The sequence below is a fragment of the Schistocerca americana genome, chromosome X (genome assembly GCF_021461395.2).
Source record: "Schistocerca americana isolate TAMUIC-IGC-003095 chromosome X, iqSchAmer2.1, whole genome shotgun sequence".
NCBI lineage: Eukaryota > Metazoa > Arthropoda > Insecta > Orthoptera > Acrididae > Schistocerca > Schistocerca americana.
This window is the reverse complement of record NC_060130.1, coordinates 680,457,196-680,472,884: the sequence shown is the minus strand read 5'-3', so window position 1 is coordinate 680,472,884 and position 15,689 is coordinate 680,457,196. Positions and strand designations below refer to the sequence as shown.

Here is a 15,689-nt window from a genome sequence, read left to right as displayed (position 1 = left end):
TTCATTTGCTACGACCTCGCAAAGCGCCATTATCAGTTACTATTGATATCGAATCATGTACCGTCAAGACCGACGTTCACCATTAACGGATTAAAGTTAAGTATTCCACCAGCTACGTCCGTTTCTCTAAATTCTAATTTCCTTGTCCTGTTCCAGACCTCACGCCAGCCTGCGTGAGCTAAAACGCGTGCCTTTCGGCCTCCTCTAGTAGCCCGGTGTTGGCTCTCCTGCCAACCAAAACAAAAAGAATCCCGTAATGTTTGAATACTCCATTAGTAGTGTAGCGCTTGACACAGTCACGTCGATTAAATATTTGGGCGTAACATCGCAGAGCGATATGAAGTGGGACAAGCATGTAATGGCAGTTGTGGGGAAGGCGGATAGTCGTCTTCGGTTCATTGGTAGAATTTTGGGAAGATGTGGTTCATCTGTAAAGGAGACCGCTTATATAACACTAATACGACCTATTCTTGAGTACTGCTCGAGCGTTTGGGATCCCTGTCAGGTCGGATTGAGGGAGGACATAGAAGCAATTCAGAAGTGGGTTGCTAGATTTGTTACTGGTAGGTTTGATCATCACCAGAGTGTTACGGAAATGCTTAAGGAACTCAAGTGGGAGTCTCTAGAAGAAAGGAGGCGTTCTTTTCGTGAATCGCTACTGAGGAAATTTAAAGAACCAGCATTTGAGGCTGACTGCAGTACAATTTTACTGCCGCCAACTTATATTTCGCGGAAAGACCACAAAGATAAGATAAGAGAGATTAGGCTTCGTACAGAGGCATATAGGCAGTCATTTTTCCCTCGTTCTGTTTGGGAGTGGAACAGGGAGAGAAGATGCTAGTTGTGGTATGAGGTACCCTCCGTCACGCACCGTATGGTGGATTGCGAAGTATGTATGTAGATGTTGATGCAATCAGAATTACACCTAGCGCGGTAGGTTTGTACAGAAGCTGGAAAGCTTACGATGTTATGGTTGCCCCTGAGCCGACTAAAGAATAAATTTTGGAATTTTCTCTTACTGTCTTCACGTTATACCTTCCGACACCATAATCCGAAATTCTTTTTTATACCGACTGACATTAAAACTGTGTACCGCTCAGGAATTCGAAGCTAGGATACATTTACCAACCGAGCCACCGAAGCAAATCTTGTGGCTGGACTCCCGACTTCAGTCTAAAAGTACTTCTCTTTCAAATCGACAAAACCTTTCCTGCATACCTCACCGTAGCCACAGACTAAGAGCGCTTGCTAGTTTTCATAACGTACCTTTCGTTATAGCTTCCACACCGCTGCAAAGTGAAATGTCCTACCACATAAAACCTGTGAGCCAGCGGGGGAGATGAAACGTTATCTTTGCCTTACGCGGGAAAAGGCGAAAAGTCAGTTCCGTTTCAAGTCCTGGCCCTTCACACATTTAATTTTCTGGAAACTTGGATTCCACCGTACATTCCGCTGATTAGAGGAATATTCTTCCTCGAAGCCAAAGGGTATTGTGCTTGTGCACAAAAGAGAAAGGATCTGTCGCCATAGTTGCGTCATGAGGACCAGCGAAACAACAGAATCTTCATCATGCAACCGGCTTTAGCTCCTGACAGAGAATAACAGCGTGTATGCTTTACAGGCGTTGAGACGGTTCATAGACTGCTGCTCACGCTTCACATACCTTTCGGAGAAGCCTGAGCGAAGAAGCACCCAGAAACCCTTCCAGGAATGGGCTGCTATAACCGGAATATAGTAGCGTTGATTTTCCTGACGAGTAGTGGCAGCTGGGAACGCAATCTGTAAGTACAGTAAAAAAAAAAAAAAAAAAAGTAACTGTTAGGATTTTCCTGTAAAGAGGTGGGTGACGTAAGAGAGTAAATGGCAGAGTAATTCAGAGTTTTCCTATTATAAAAATAAAGCTTCATTAAACACGAATTCGGTCTACATATATATGTGACTACTTTGCAATTCACACTTACGTGCTTGACAGTGGCTTCATCGAACCATCTTGAGACTATGTTGGAAATTTGGGGTAAGGTGTTATGGGACCAAACTGCTAAGGTCATCGGTCCCTAGGCTTACACACTACTTAATCTAACTTAAACTAACATGCACTAAGGACGACACACACACACACACACACACACACACACACACACACACACACACATGCCCGAGGAGGACTCGAACCTCCGACGGGGGCAGCCGCACGGGCAGTGACAAGACGCCTCAGTCCGCGCGGCTTTGAGACTATTTCTTTATCGATCCACTCCCGAACAGAGCGGGAAAAATGAGCCTCGATTTCTCTTATTTTATTACAATGATAATTGCTCCCTATGCAGGTGGGTGTCAACAAAATGTTTTCGCATGCGGAGGAGGAAATTGGTCATTGGAATTTCGTGAATAGCTCTCGCCGCTAAAATGTCCTTTTTTTCTGCCAACCCAACCCGCGTTTCATATCCGTGACACTCTATCCGCTGTTTTGCGGTAGTAGAAAACAGGCTGCCCGTCTTTGAACTTTTTCGATGTCCTCATTCAATCTTATCTCACTAGCATCCCATACCGCACAGAAACGCTTCAGAAGACGACGGACGAGTGTAATGTAGGCAGTCTCCTTGGTAGATTTGTTATACCTTATAAGTATTCTGCTAATAAAGCGAAGTCTCTGATTCGCCTTGCCGACTACACTTTCTACGTGACAGTTGAAGTTTAGGTTGTTCGTAATTGTTACCCCAAGGTATTTAGTTGAATTGGCAGCCTTTAGATTTGTGAGATTTATCGTGTAACCGAAATTCAGCAGATTCCTTTTAGTACTCATGCGGATGGCCTCACACTTTCCACTATTTTGAGTCTGTTGTCACTTTCCGCACCTCGTCTAAATAATTTAGAAATTGGTTTTGATCTTCTGGTGACTTTTCTAGACGGTAAATGACAGCACCATCTGCAAAAAAATCTAAGAGAGATTCTCTGATTGTCTCCAAAATCGTTTATGTACATTAACAGGAGCAGAGGATCTGCAACACTTCCTTTGCGAACGCCAGAGACCCAGAGACCACTTCGGTTTTACACAGTGACTTTCCGTTGATTACTACGAACTATGAGCTATCTGACACGAAGTTGCGAATCCAATCGCGCAACTGAGACAATACTCCATGGGTCGCTTGTGAGGAATGGTGTAAAAAATCTTCTGGAAGTCCGAAAATATGGAATCAATTTGGCATCCACTGTCGGGACCACTCATTACTTCGTGAGAATAAAGAGCTAATTGTGTTCCACGAGAACGATGTTTTCTGGATCCATGCTATCTGTCAACACATCGTTTTCTTCGAGATAATTCATAATGTTCGAACACGATATATGTTCCAAAATCCTACTGCAAATCGGCGTTAGCGATATGGTTCTGTTATCCAGCGGATTACTCTGATTTCATTTCTTGAGTACTTGTGTGACCTGTGCAACTTTCCTGTCTTTAGGTACAGATCTTTCGTCGAGCAGGCGGTTGTATATGAATGATAAGTATGGAGCTACTATATTAGCAAACTCTGAAAGGACCGGAAGACGTGACTTTATTAAGTAATCTCAACTGCTTCGCTACTCCGAGAATGACGACTTCCAAGCTTCTCGTATTGGCAGCTGTTCTACATCTACATACATACTCCTCAATCCACCGTACGGTGCGTGGCGGAGGGTACCTCGTACCACAACTAGCATCTTCTCTCCCTGTTCCACTCCCAAACGGAACGAGGGAAAAATGACTGCCTATATGCCTCTGTACGAGCCCTAATATCTCTTATCTTATCTTTGTAGTCTTTCCACGAAATATGAGTTGGCGGCAGTAAAATTGTACTGCAGTCAGCCTCAAATGCTGGTTCTCTAAATTTCCTCAGTAGCGATTCACGAAAAGAACGCCTGCTTTCCTCCAGAGACTCCCACTTGAGTTCCTGAAGCATTTCCGTAACACTCGCGTGATGATCAAACCTACCAGTAACAAATCTAGCAGACAGCCTCTGAACTGCTTCTATGTCCTCCCTCAATCCGACCTGATAGGGATCCCAAACGCTCGAGCAGTACTCAAGAATGGGTCGTATTAGTGTTTTATAAGCGGTCCCCTTTACAGATGAACCACATCTTCCCAAAACTCTACCAATGAACCGAAGACGACTATCCGCCTTCCCCACAACTGCCATTACATGCTTATCCCACTTGATATCGCTCTGCAGTGTTACGCCCAAATATTTAATCGACGTGACTGTGTCAAGCGCTACACTACTAATGCAGTATTCAAACATTACCGGATTCTTTTTCCTATTCATCTGCATTAATTTACATTTATCTATATTTAGAGTTAGCTGCCATTCTTTACACCAATGACAAATCCTCTCCTAGTCATCTTGTATCCTCCTACAGTCACTCAACGACGACACCTTCCCGTACACCACAGTATCATCAGCAAACAGCAGCACATTGCTGTCCACCCTATCCAAAAGATCATTTATGTAGATAGAAAACAACAGCGGACCTACCACACTTCCCTGAGGCACTCCAGGTGATACCCTTACCTCCGATGAATACTCACCATCGAGGACAACGTACTAGGTTCTATGACTTAAGAAGTCTTCGAGCCACTCACATATTTGGGAACCAATCCCATATGGTCGTACCTTAGTTAGAAGTCTGCAGTGGGGTACCGAGTCAAACGCTTTCCGGAATATGGCATCCGTCTGATACCCTTCATCCACGGTTCGCAAGATATCATGTGAAAAAAGGGCGAGTTGCGTTTCGCAGGAGCGATGCTTTCTAAAGCCGTGCTGATGCATGGACAGCAACTTCTCTATGTCAAGGAAATTCATTATATTCGAACTGAGAATATGGTTCAAAATGGTTCAAATGGCTCTGAGCACTATGGGACTTAACAGCTGTGGTCATCAGTCCCCTAGAACTTAGAACTACTTAAACCTAACTAACCTAAGGACATCACACACATGCATGCCCGAGGCAGGATTCGAACCTGCGACCGTAGCAGTCGCGCGGTTCCGGACTGCGCGCCTAGAACCGCGAGACCACCGCGGCCGGCGAACTGAGAATATGTTCGAGAATCCTGCAACAAACCGATGTTAAGGACATTGGTCTGTAATTTAGAGGATCCGTCCTTCTACCCTTCTTATATACAGGCGTCACCTACGCTGTTCTTGTTTCAGATCATGGAATATTGAAAGCGTCGCTCGCGATAAGCGGGAAATCCGGATACGAGATCTGGTCCGGCACAAATTTTCATACGTCATTATTCAGTAGTGGATCTATACTAAATATAGCTGATGTCGGGAATTACACGTTAGAGAATTAGTTTCGTACAGTTGTGGATCGTCAACAGTATCTGATCTTGCAGAGATGCATGTAAATATATTTACTTCGTGTTCTTTGGTGAAGCAATCCGAAAGCCGTGTTTAGTAACTCCGCTTTGGTGCCGCTGTCATCGGTAACATTACCACTGCTATCTCGCAGTGAAGGTATTGATTGCGCCTCGCCGCTGGTGTACTCTAAATACGAGCATAATCTCAGTATTTTCTGTCGGATTTAATCGAAAATAATTATTGTCTTCATCCGTGCTACTTGGCTTGTCTGTGAAAGGATATACATTTCCCCTGCAGCATGGGGAACGCACAGTTGCTACTGTTAGTCTCGTGTTGGTCAAAGGCTGAATCGAGATTTCCGTTACTAACAAAGTCGAGCTGGGACACGAAAGTTATTAGAGAGAATGTAATGTAACTTAGCTGCGCGACCAGCTTCGATGTGTCCGTACAGATTACTTTGAAGTGAACTGTGTTTGACCACAGGCCGCATCTGCTGCCAGCTACGAGGAACGGCCTCACACCAAGGCGACGGAACAATTACCCCTCCCCTCTCGCATGAGGACTTAGCGGCAAAAAATAAAAGGCGCCTGCTGCCACTGAGCTCCAGTCGAGTGGCTGGAACTCGGTACTTAACTGTCCAGTGAGTCACGTAGTCCTTGGGGTGGATAAACGGGGCAATGCTCGTCGGAGATGGTGGGAATTTTACCTCCCCCCAACCTACCCAGCACTCGGAAGATTCTATTTTAGAGCACAACGAATAAGTGTTACACTTTGCCTATCCTTACTCGAAGAGCAGTGTTCCTTAGAGGACTAAGACACAGGGAAGGCAAAGGGCCTGGCCAATATCGACCTTCAACGTTCGCTAACCACATCGCTAGAAGCAAGATGGAATGTCCTGTGGTGAGTTCGTGCGCGTTGCAGATTTTAGTAATTGGCGTGACGCCTCAGCTGGCGGCCGGAGTGGCCGTGCGGTTCTAGGCGCTACAGTCTGGAGCCGAGCGACCGCTACGGTCGCAGGTTCGAATCCTGCCTCGGGCATGGCTGTGTGTGATGACCTTAGGTTAATTAGGTTTAATTAGTTTTAAGTTCTAGGCGACTGATGATCTCAGAAGTTAAGTCGCATAGTGCTCAGAGCCATTTGAACCATTTTGACGCCTCGGCTGTAGGAACAACGCGTTCAGGCACTTGCTCTCGGTATCGACGTGCCTCCTCTTCCAAACGTCCGTTCTTTTTGTTGAGTTAGATTTAATGAGAATAGTCAAAAAGCATACATCAGATCGCCCATTACGTGGATTCGAACTGTCACACAACACATAGTCATTGATACTGAAAAACGAGATAGCAAAAAATGGTTCAAATGGCTCTGAGCACTATGGGACTTAACTTCTGAGGTCATCAGTCCCCTAGAACTTAGAACTACTTAAACCTAACTAACCTAAGGACGTCACACACATCCATGCCCGAGGTAGGATTCGAACCTGCGACCGTAGCTGTCGAGCGGTTCCAGACTGTAGCGCCTAGAACCGCTCGACCACCCCGGGCGGTATGAGATAGCAACCCTTAGAGATAGGCTGCATCTTTACAGTGAACATAAACTATACATCTCATTGTCACGGTTCCAATCAAATTCGATCGTCAGTCTGCACTGTCCCCTGAGTTGCACTCCGGAAAGTAAAGTTTTTAGTTTTTGACATTGCTCTCGTTCCTATTGCTGGTAGGATTTCTATTATTACAATACAAAAAATCGTACATTGTGCATAACTTTAATCTTAAACTGTTAGGAATACACACTAAAGTGTAGTTTAATGTATCATCGCCTTTTCTCCTCAAAGGAAGGCTGGTATTCATGACAAAATTCCTTTTCTTTGGGATAGTAATTAATTTACTCTTCAGTTATTTGTAATTGTAATCCTTTCGTTACGGGCGTTCTATCTATTTCCTAAGACATTTAAAAGTGTGTGTGCTGTTATCCTTGCTTATGGTGCGTTTTCGTCTCATTTGGCGTATCTGAGTTGATGTATACGATATCTTTCGTTTGATTATGTCGACAGATGTTCCTTCCCATACAACGGTCAGAACGTATTGAGAATTACTGCAATTATCTTCAGTTTAACGGTATCCTATGAATGTGCAATGGGCTGCTACACCTTGAACATTGTCCTTGTTACGGTCATCTAACTTCCTCAACAGCCCTTACATCGCTTCTGCATATCCAGTGTGATCACAGCTGATTTGAGACGAATCTTAGTCTTCTCTATCTACTCCCTAGTTGCCTCACTGGGGATTTTGTACCTAATTTGCGTTATGTAACGCCACATTTGGCCTTGCTGCAGGTGGCATACAAGACCCCGGTACCGTCTCATTCTGGGGAGTACGACATTCGTTCATGATGATGTGTTCATGAACTGAATATCAGACACGTTCAACTGATTGCTTAGGTCACTGCTATTTAATGCGTGACTGTGATGCGTATTGGAATGTATTTCTCATTGTGAACTGACAACAAATTATCATTAAGCTGTTATAAAAATACGTCTTTAGCCATACAAATAAAGAAGGACGGCATTTACCCAAGAAATGAAGCAGAGGGCCTAAATATCATTCTCTGGTCTTTGACGTGTAATACTCTTTTGCTAAAGAATTAGTAGAAGTAATGAAGGACATACAGTCATATAACTAACAACCACAACTGTAACAGTAAAAGCCAACAAAAGTGGTAATTTATCCCGACCATTACCCTACTGATAGGATTCCAGACAGTTAGTGATATGTGTAAGAAGTTTGGTTGAAATCGGTCCTGTGATTTCGGAGGAGACGTGACACATACATAAATACACTTTTAGAAACATACCTACATTTCTCAAATGTGTATGAATATATTTTTTTTTCGTGATACGATTTTGATTAAATAAAGCCTATATGGTGCCCCTAGTTACGCTGAAGTTAATAATGAAAGCGCCATAGAACCCCGTCTTGTAGTTTTGGAGATTAGCGTATTCAAAGACAGGCAGACACAACAGTTTTACAGGTCTTTTATTAGCATAAATGATTCTATCTTGTTATTGGGGCGCCAAGCGAAACAAGCCCAATTGTACAACTATTTTTTTATATTTATTGGCTTTTGTACGTGCCCGTACAGCCATCTCGAAGCACAAAATATGAGTCTACTGTTTGTTTTGACAATACAGGGTATACATTAGCGTAAGTCGTACCCTGGTACGAAGTTACATAGGCTTAACGAAGCTCAGAGTCCGTCATAAAATAAATTTTACATCCACGGTTCATTGAAACGAATAAACAAGATGAAAATATAACACAGAATACGCAGAGGTAGTATGCTATAAAAATCCTTCACGTAACACAATAAAAAATAATGAAATGCCGTCGATAAAAATGTGGGATATTCCAAATTCGATCCATATTAATGACGATGGATCTAAATTAACAATGAAATGTCATGTTATATATCCTTGAAGAATTGTTTCAAAAACTATGGGTGGGTAAATATTTGTGCAGTTTTATAAGCAGCAGTTAGACAGAACATGAGAACAGTATACAGTAACCAGATATGGGTATTATAGCCATACGTACAGATACAGCAGTATTCAGACACACGCATATAGGAGGAATACAGTGACATACATTCATAGGCTGAGCGTTCCACATCCTGCAAAGTAGCACGTGGGAATATACTCAGTTAACTGAAGTTTGGCTTCTCCTGGCATTCTAAGAACTATACAACTTGGTATGGCAGACGGCATAAGGAAGCTATTAAACGAACATGATTAGCACGGTTTGAGACTAGACCACTGTTAAAATTTAGTATAGCTTAGATTTGGCGCCTGTTCGATACATATAACACTAACTGATTCCATAGGAAATTGTGTGTTACCTGTCATGCAGTAAGCTATATTGTTCCATAAGCAACGATCTACAAACAAGGAACGTAGATTGGAGGTTAATTTGTCATCTGCTGAGATATCATTCGAAAAGATCACAACCACAGATTGAACAGGAAATCTGCTGCAGTCTTTTTAAAATAAGTGTACTGTCGTTTATTTGAAGTGAATTAGTAAATAATTGCAAATCAATAGCGGATGGGAATTTGAGCTCCGTTTCCTCAGAATACAAGTCTGGTGTTTCAACGACTGCACCCTCTCGCTTGGTCACCGATAATGCGTACTCGATGTTCTAAGATCGACAGGTGATAGTGTGCAACAGAGAAGGCGACAGAATGAGTGTGGGAAGATGTTGACATTCTTTCATATGTTTGGCCTACTACGTCTGAAAAGAGCAGCTACTGTGGAAGGGGATACTGGAAAATGGTTCCACACAATGCATAGGATTTCCTAAATTTAGTGTAATAAATGCAATGACTGCATATTTAACAATCGCAGCAGTAATCCGACGTGTTAACGTTTGTGAGCGCCCGTCAAAATACATTCACGAGCTACTTAATTAGGGATAGCTGTTAAGTTGGGGGGAGAGAGAGAGAGAGAGAGAGAGAGAGAGAGAGAGAGAGAGAGAGAGCTCCTATTGCCTCAGCAAACGGTATAGTTTAGTTAGTTGCGTAACGATGATGTCCCAAGACACTGCATTGGCTGTCGGCGTGACAATCGAGAGCACTAAGGACATGACACATGATAACAGTCCATTTAATCCCAACAAAATAGTGGTTGCCTTATGCTCCGAATACCAAAATCTCAGTATCTCCAAGATCGCACAGCATCTGGAATTCTTATATATCACCTAGTCAAGACTGTACTGAGAATATCTCGGTTTGGAAAAACCGCAACCATTAGATTCAAGTTCACTGGGCAACGATGTGCTGCGAGTAATAGACATCGCGGATTGTGACAGCGGATAGGTGGACTACAGTACATCAATGTTGAATCGTAACAACCGTTGAGCAACCATAGTATCCTGAATCATCACCTCGATATGAAGTACTGTACGTTACAGGGCACAGAGAATAGGATGGGTCTAGAGACACACTGCAGTAGGATAGTGTGCAAGCGTGCGAACAGCCACATGGACTGATGAATCACGGTACACTTCGGAGATAGGGGACACGTATCCCGAACCGCATGACGTGATAACCTACTGTTTGATTACATGTCTTGGTTCGTTGTCCTAAAGCACTCCACACGTAAGTCACACAACGCACCCCCACTCCCATCGCTCCCAAATTCTGTCAGAACATTTGAGGAACATAAAAGTGCTTCATTGAGCCTCAATCTCAATAGGTCCAGCTGCAAAAGGCCACTTACAGTTGCGGGTGGTGACTGAACAGTTGTAAATCAGAATGTCTCCCCAACGTTTGCCGTGTCATGCCATGTCATGTCCCGACGCGTTATGAGCATGGAACGAGGGGCTACGCACCACGAAGCATGTGTCCTTAAATCAACTAGTAATGAGTGTACGAATGAAATGTTGTTTAAAACTAAAGAACAGTTCATCGGAGTATACTATCCTCTTGAAATCATCATTGACATCTGATTTTCTGTTTTGCTAATGTGACTAGTGACTAGAGCTTCGCAGAGACTCGTATTGGTCTAGACAACAAAAGGGTTTCCCTTCTCTATTTTCTTTCTTGCATTTAAGCGGTTTGCCTTCAGGAAAACACTGATCAGCCAAAACATTATGACCATTATGACATTAACAGCTTGTTTGTCCGTTTTTGGAACGAAATACATCACTGATTCTGCGCGTCGTGGATCCGACAGTTGTTTGGTATGTTTGTGGCGGTATGTGGCATTACATGTCTACGCACAGTTTATGTAATTCGCGTATGCAACGGGCCGCTGGTGCCCGAAAGCGATCCAGATGGGTTCCATAGGATTTACATCAGGCGAATACGGTGGCCGAGACGTCTAGATGAGTTGACTATAATGATCCTCAAACCAATGTGGTACGGTTCTGGCTCCGAGACACGGACAGTTATACTGCTGAAAGGTGACATCGCCGTCGGGGAAAACATTAAGCGTGAAGAGATGCAGGTAGTTCGCAGCTGTCAGCTTGTCTTTGATTACTAGCACAGGCCTAGGGCAGGAGCATGTCTCCCATAGCATAACACTGCTCCCACCAGCCTGCGTCCGTGGCGCGCTGCAGGTTTCGAGCCGCCGTTCGCCTTGTGGAGACGACCAGCAACATAGTGTAGCAAGAATGTGATTCACTGGAAGAGCTGACACATTTCCATTGATCAACGGTCGAATACTGATGTTTCCGTGCCCATTGCAATAGAAATTGACGATGTCGTTGGGTCAAAATCCAACGTCGCGGTCGGCCGTGGTCATAATGTTTTGGCTTATCAGTATATCTATCATTTATCTGTTAGTCCCAGTCTCAGTACTAATATCCAACAATAACAAGATTTTATGAATTAACTACTATCTTTCAGAGTCTCTGTAAACTCAAAATTATACGCCAATGTTAGGGAAATAGTGAAGTTTCAGTGACAATACGAAAATTTAGTATTATTAGCGTCAGTGCTACAGAGTGTGTAGTAAATATGAGTACAAATACGGCCCATCGTGTCCTGTTTAACAGTAGCTAATTTGTACGCCATGAAGTGGATGGCGCGCCTCGACTTGGCGCAATATTATTTCTAACAAGGGAACCTCCCCATCGCACCCCCCTCAGATTTATTTATAAGGTGGCACAGTGGATAGGCCTTTAAAAACTGAACACAGATCAATCGAGAAAACAGGAAGAAGTTGTGTGGAACTATAAAAAAATAAGCAAAATATTCCAACTGAGTAGTCCATAGTTATGATATGCAACATCAAGGCTCACGCGAGTTCAAGAGCGCCCTGGTCCCGTGGTTAGCGTGAGCAGCTGCGAAACGAGAGGTCCTTGGTTCAAACCTACCCTCGGGTGAAAATTTTAACTTTTTATTTTCAGTTTATGTAACAAACGCTTATTTTTTCATCAATTTTTGGGAGTGATTATCACATCCACAAGAAAATCTAAATCGGGCAAGGTAGAAGAATCTTTTTACCCATTCGCCAAGTGTACAAGTTAGGTGGGTAGACAACATATTCCTGTCATGTGACACACATGCCGTCACCAGTGTCGTATAGAATATATCAGACGTGGTTTCCTGTGGAGGAATCGGTTGACCTATAACCTTGCGATCAAATGTTTTCGGTTCCCATTGGAGAGGCACGTCCTTTCGTCTACTAATCGCACGGTTTTGCGGTACGGTCGCAAAACACAGACACTGAACTTATTACAGTGAACAGAGACGTCAATGAACGAACGGACAGGCCATAACTTTGCGAAAATAAAGATACTAAAATTTTCAGTCGAGGGAAGACTTGAACCTAAGACCTCTCATTTCGCAGCTACTCACGCTAACCACGGGACCACGGCGCTCCTTGAGTCCTATAGTCATTGATGTTGCATATCTTCGCATGGACTACTCAGTTTGCATATTTTACTAATTTTTTTCATAGTTCCACACAACTTCTTCCTGTTTTCTCGATTGATCTGTGTTTAGTTTTTCAAGGACTATCCACTGTGCCAACTTATAACTAAATCTGAGGGGGGTGCGATGGGGAGGTTCCCTTGTAAGTATATTAGCCTGGGCTTGGCAGATTAGATTATTATGTTTAAGACAAAATTAACGTATTTGGTAGTATCGCTGAAAAGTTTTTGGCGTTGAATTACAGTGTTGTGTTGTTGACGAAGCAGAGAAATCGCTGTTTGTAAGTGTAGCAACTATTTAGTAGCGATTTGCTTGCATCATTTCACAGTGAACAATCATCAGTAAAAAATGATTCAAATGGCTCTGAGCACTATGCGACTTAATTTCTGAGGTCATCAGTCACCTAGAACTTATAACTACTTAAACCTAACTAACCTAATGACATCACACACATCCATGCCCGAGGCAGGATTCGAACCTGCGACCGGCGGGTAGCTCGGATCCAGACTGTAGCGCCTAGAACCGCACGGCCAAATCATCAGCACCTCTGAAAATATCTTTATCACTGTCGTTATATTTGTCTTTCTTTGGTTCTTTCGCTTATATCCTGGACGTTAAAAAAATATATAATTAAAAAATTTCAAGGCTCCATACTCATTTTTGCAGCTTCCTTTGGTGAAGCAACTCTACGTTAATTGATTGTTACTCCGGATTCTATATATAAGATTCCGTGGAATGTGCCTCATTTCTAGTGACACTATTTTTCCTAGCAAAAACGTTCTCTTTTGGGTACTTCGCTTTGTCCGAACGAATTTGTCTGCTAGGCAGAAGTTTCCTCGGGTAAGGCAGCATTTAGCAGGCACTCAAAATGCAGCGACTGTGCCGCCAGGGTCTTCTATCGTGGAACTTGTTGCAACAGTTTCATTGCTCCATTCTGTGGCAGCCTGGGGTTACATTGCATATTTAGGAGCTTGCATTACTCCCAAGGCGGAAGGTTATGACGGAGACTCAGCACTTTTGGCTTAGGGCATATACGGTACCTTGTGCAGTGAGAGACAGCTCCTCTGTAGGCCGATCGGTCTCTCACACCATTCAAGTTTCTATTGGTGCATCTCATCGCCTCCGTATTAGCATTTGTTATATAGCACACCACTCGCAGCTGCTTATTTCTACGAAAATGTTCAAATGTGTGTGAGATCATATGGGACTTAACTGCTAAGGTCATCAGTCACTAAGCTTACACACTACTTAACCTAAATTAACCTAAGGACAAACACACACACCCATGCCCGGAGGACGACTCGAACCTCCGCCAGGACCAGCCGCACAGTCCATGACTGCAGCGTCTTAGACCGCTCGGCTAATCCCGCGCGGCTCTTATTTCTACAGCCATACCAGACGTATCGGCTCGTTCCGGTTGTATTTTGTAATTGCCAGTCTGTAAATATTTTCACATCACTATCTTCAATAATACTTCTACAACGCTCTGTGATGACTGGTAGGATAATTTATACAAATATTTTTTTCAGTTTGTGAATTATTACATTTATCTCCAGAAGAACATGGATGGTGAAAGTCAATTAACATCGAATTATATTTGTACACAGATGAGTCATGGAGGAAGGGAGTGGTGACCTTCAGATGCTGGAAGTACTCTAAAGATATTTTCATAACGAAGACCGCTTTTAAGTTTTTACAAAATCAATGTAAGTTAAAAACTTGGTACAAATTATTTTATCGTTTTTCAAAATATCCGCCTTTAAAATTTAAGTTATACAGTTCTGCAGGTTTTGAAACCAATTCTGGAAACATATTTTACGCACGGTTTTGGACGTAAATTACCCGACCAAAAGTACCGGACACTCTATGTAACACTGAATTGGCCACTAATGTCATGGGAGGCAGACCCGGAAGTATAAAAGGAGGCTAAGAGTGTCGTGTTGTCAGTACAGATGCAGTAACAGCAAAATCGGTCGTTCGGGAAAGCTCAGTGACCCCGAACTTGGACTAGCCATTGGTGTCATACGGCTAACAGATTCATCAGAGACATTTCGACCCTTCTAAAGCTGCCAAAGTCGACTGCTGCTGATGTGAGCGTGAAGTGAAAACGCGAATGAACAGCCACAGCTGGACTAAGCCAAAGCAGACCTCACATACTAACGGATAGGGAGAGTCGTACGATGGTGAAGATTGTTGTACCCTGTGGAAAACCGATGGAAGGCTTTGGGTTTGACGAATTTCTGGAGAGTTTTGCCTGCCATCGTGCCTACAGTGAAGTACGGGAGAGGTGGTGTTACGGTGTAGGGGTATTACTTGTGGTCAACTTTTCAACTTAGATGTTGTAGATGAGGACGACAAGGATTGTTTAGAATTTTGTCCTTAAAACAATTTTATTTATAAGAATACCAAAACGAAAGTAATTGTAAATTAAATCATGAAATTTCAATTTAATTTCTCATTTCACTTTTTCCAGTTATCTGTTCAATTCTAAACGATTTTTTGCCTTGGCGAAGCCAGTTTATTTTCAGGGTTTTGGATAAATCACTGGAAACAGTTATTACAGTAAAATGCCAATGAGTAACCATCGAGAGCGACCTCAAGCTGAATGAACACATAAAACAAATAGTACGAAAAGCAGATGCCACGCTGAGATTCACTGAGATAATCGCTAGGAAAAATAAATCATCCACAAAAAAGAAGTGGCTTGGAAAAGAACTTTTTCGACCGGCTCTTGAGTATTTCACATCACTGTGAGACGCTTACTAAATTAAATTAATAGAAGAAATGGAGAAGAACCAAAGAAGAGAGAAATGTTTTGGAAAAATTGGAAATTTGTGGTAAGGTCTTATGGGACCAAACTGCTGAGGTCATCGGTCCCAAAGCTTACGCACTTCCTAATCTAACTTAAGCTAACTTACGCTAAGGAC

At 43.0% G+C, this 15,689-nt stretch overlaps 1 long non-coding RNA gene across 1 annotated transcript in view; it reads right to left on the bottom strand.

Moving 5' to 3' along the window:
* LOC124554777 overlaps positions 1 to 15,689 on the bottom strand; it is a 963,296-nt gene that overhangs the window by 707,340 nt on the left and 240,267 nt on the right. The window contains exon 2 of the long non-coding RNA XR_006968446.1: positions 1,664 to 1,779. This is a non-coding gene — a long non-coding RNA (uncharacterized LOC124554777). The remainder of the gene's footprint in view (positions 1 to 1,663; positions 1,780 to 15,689) is intronic.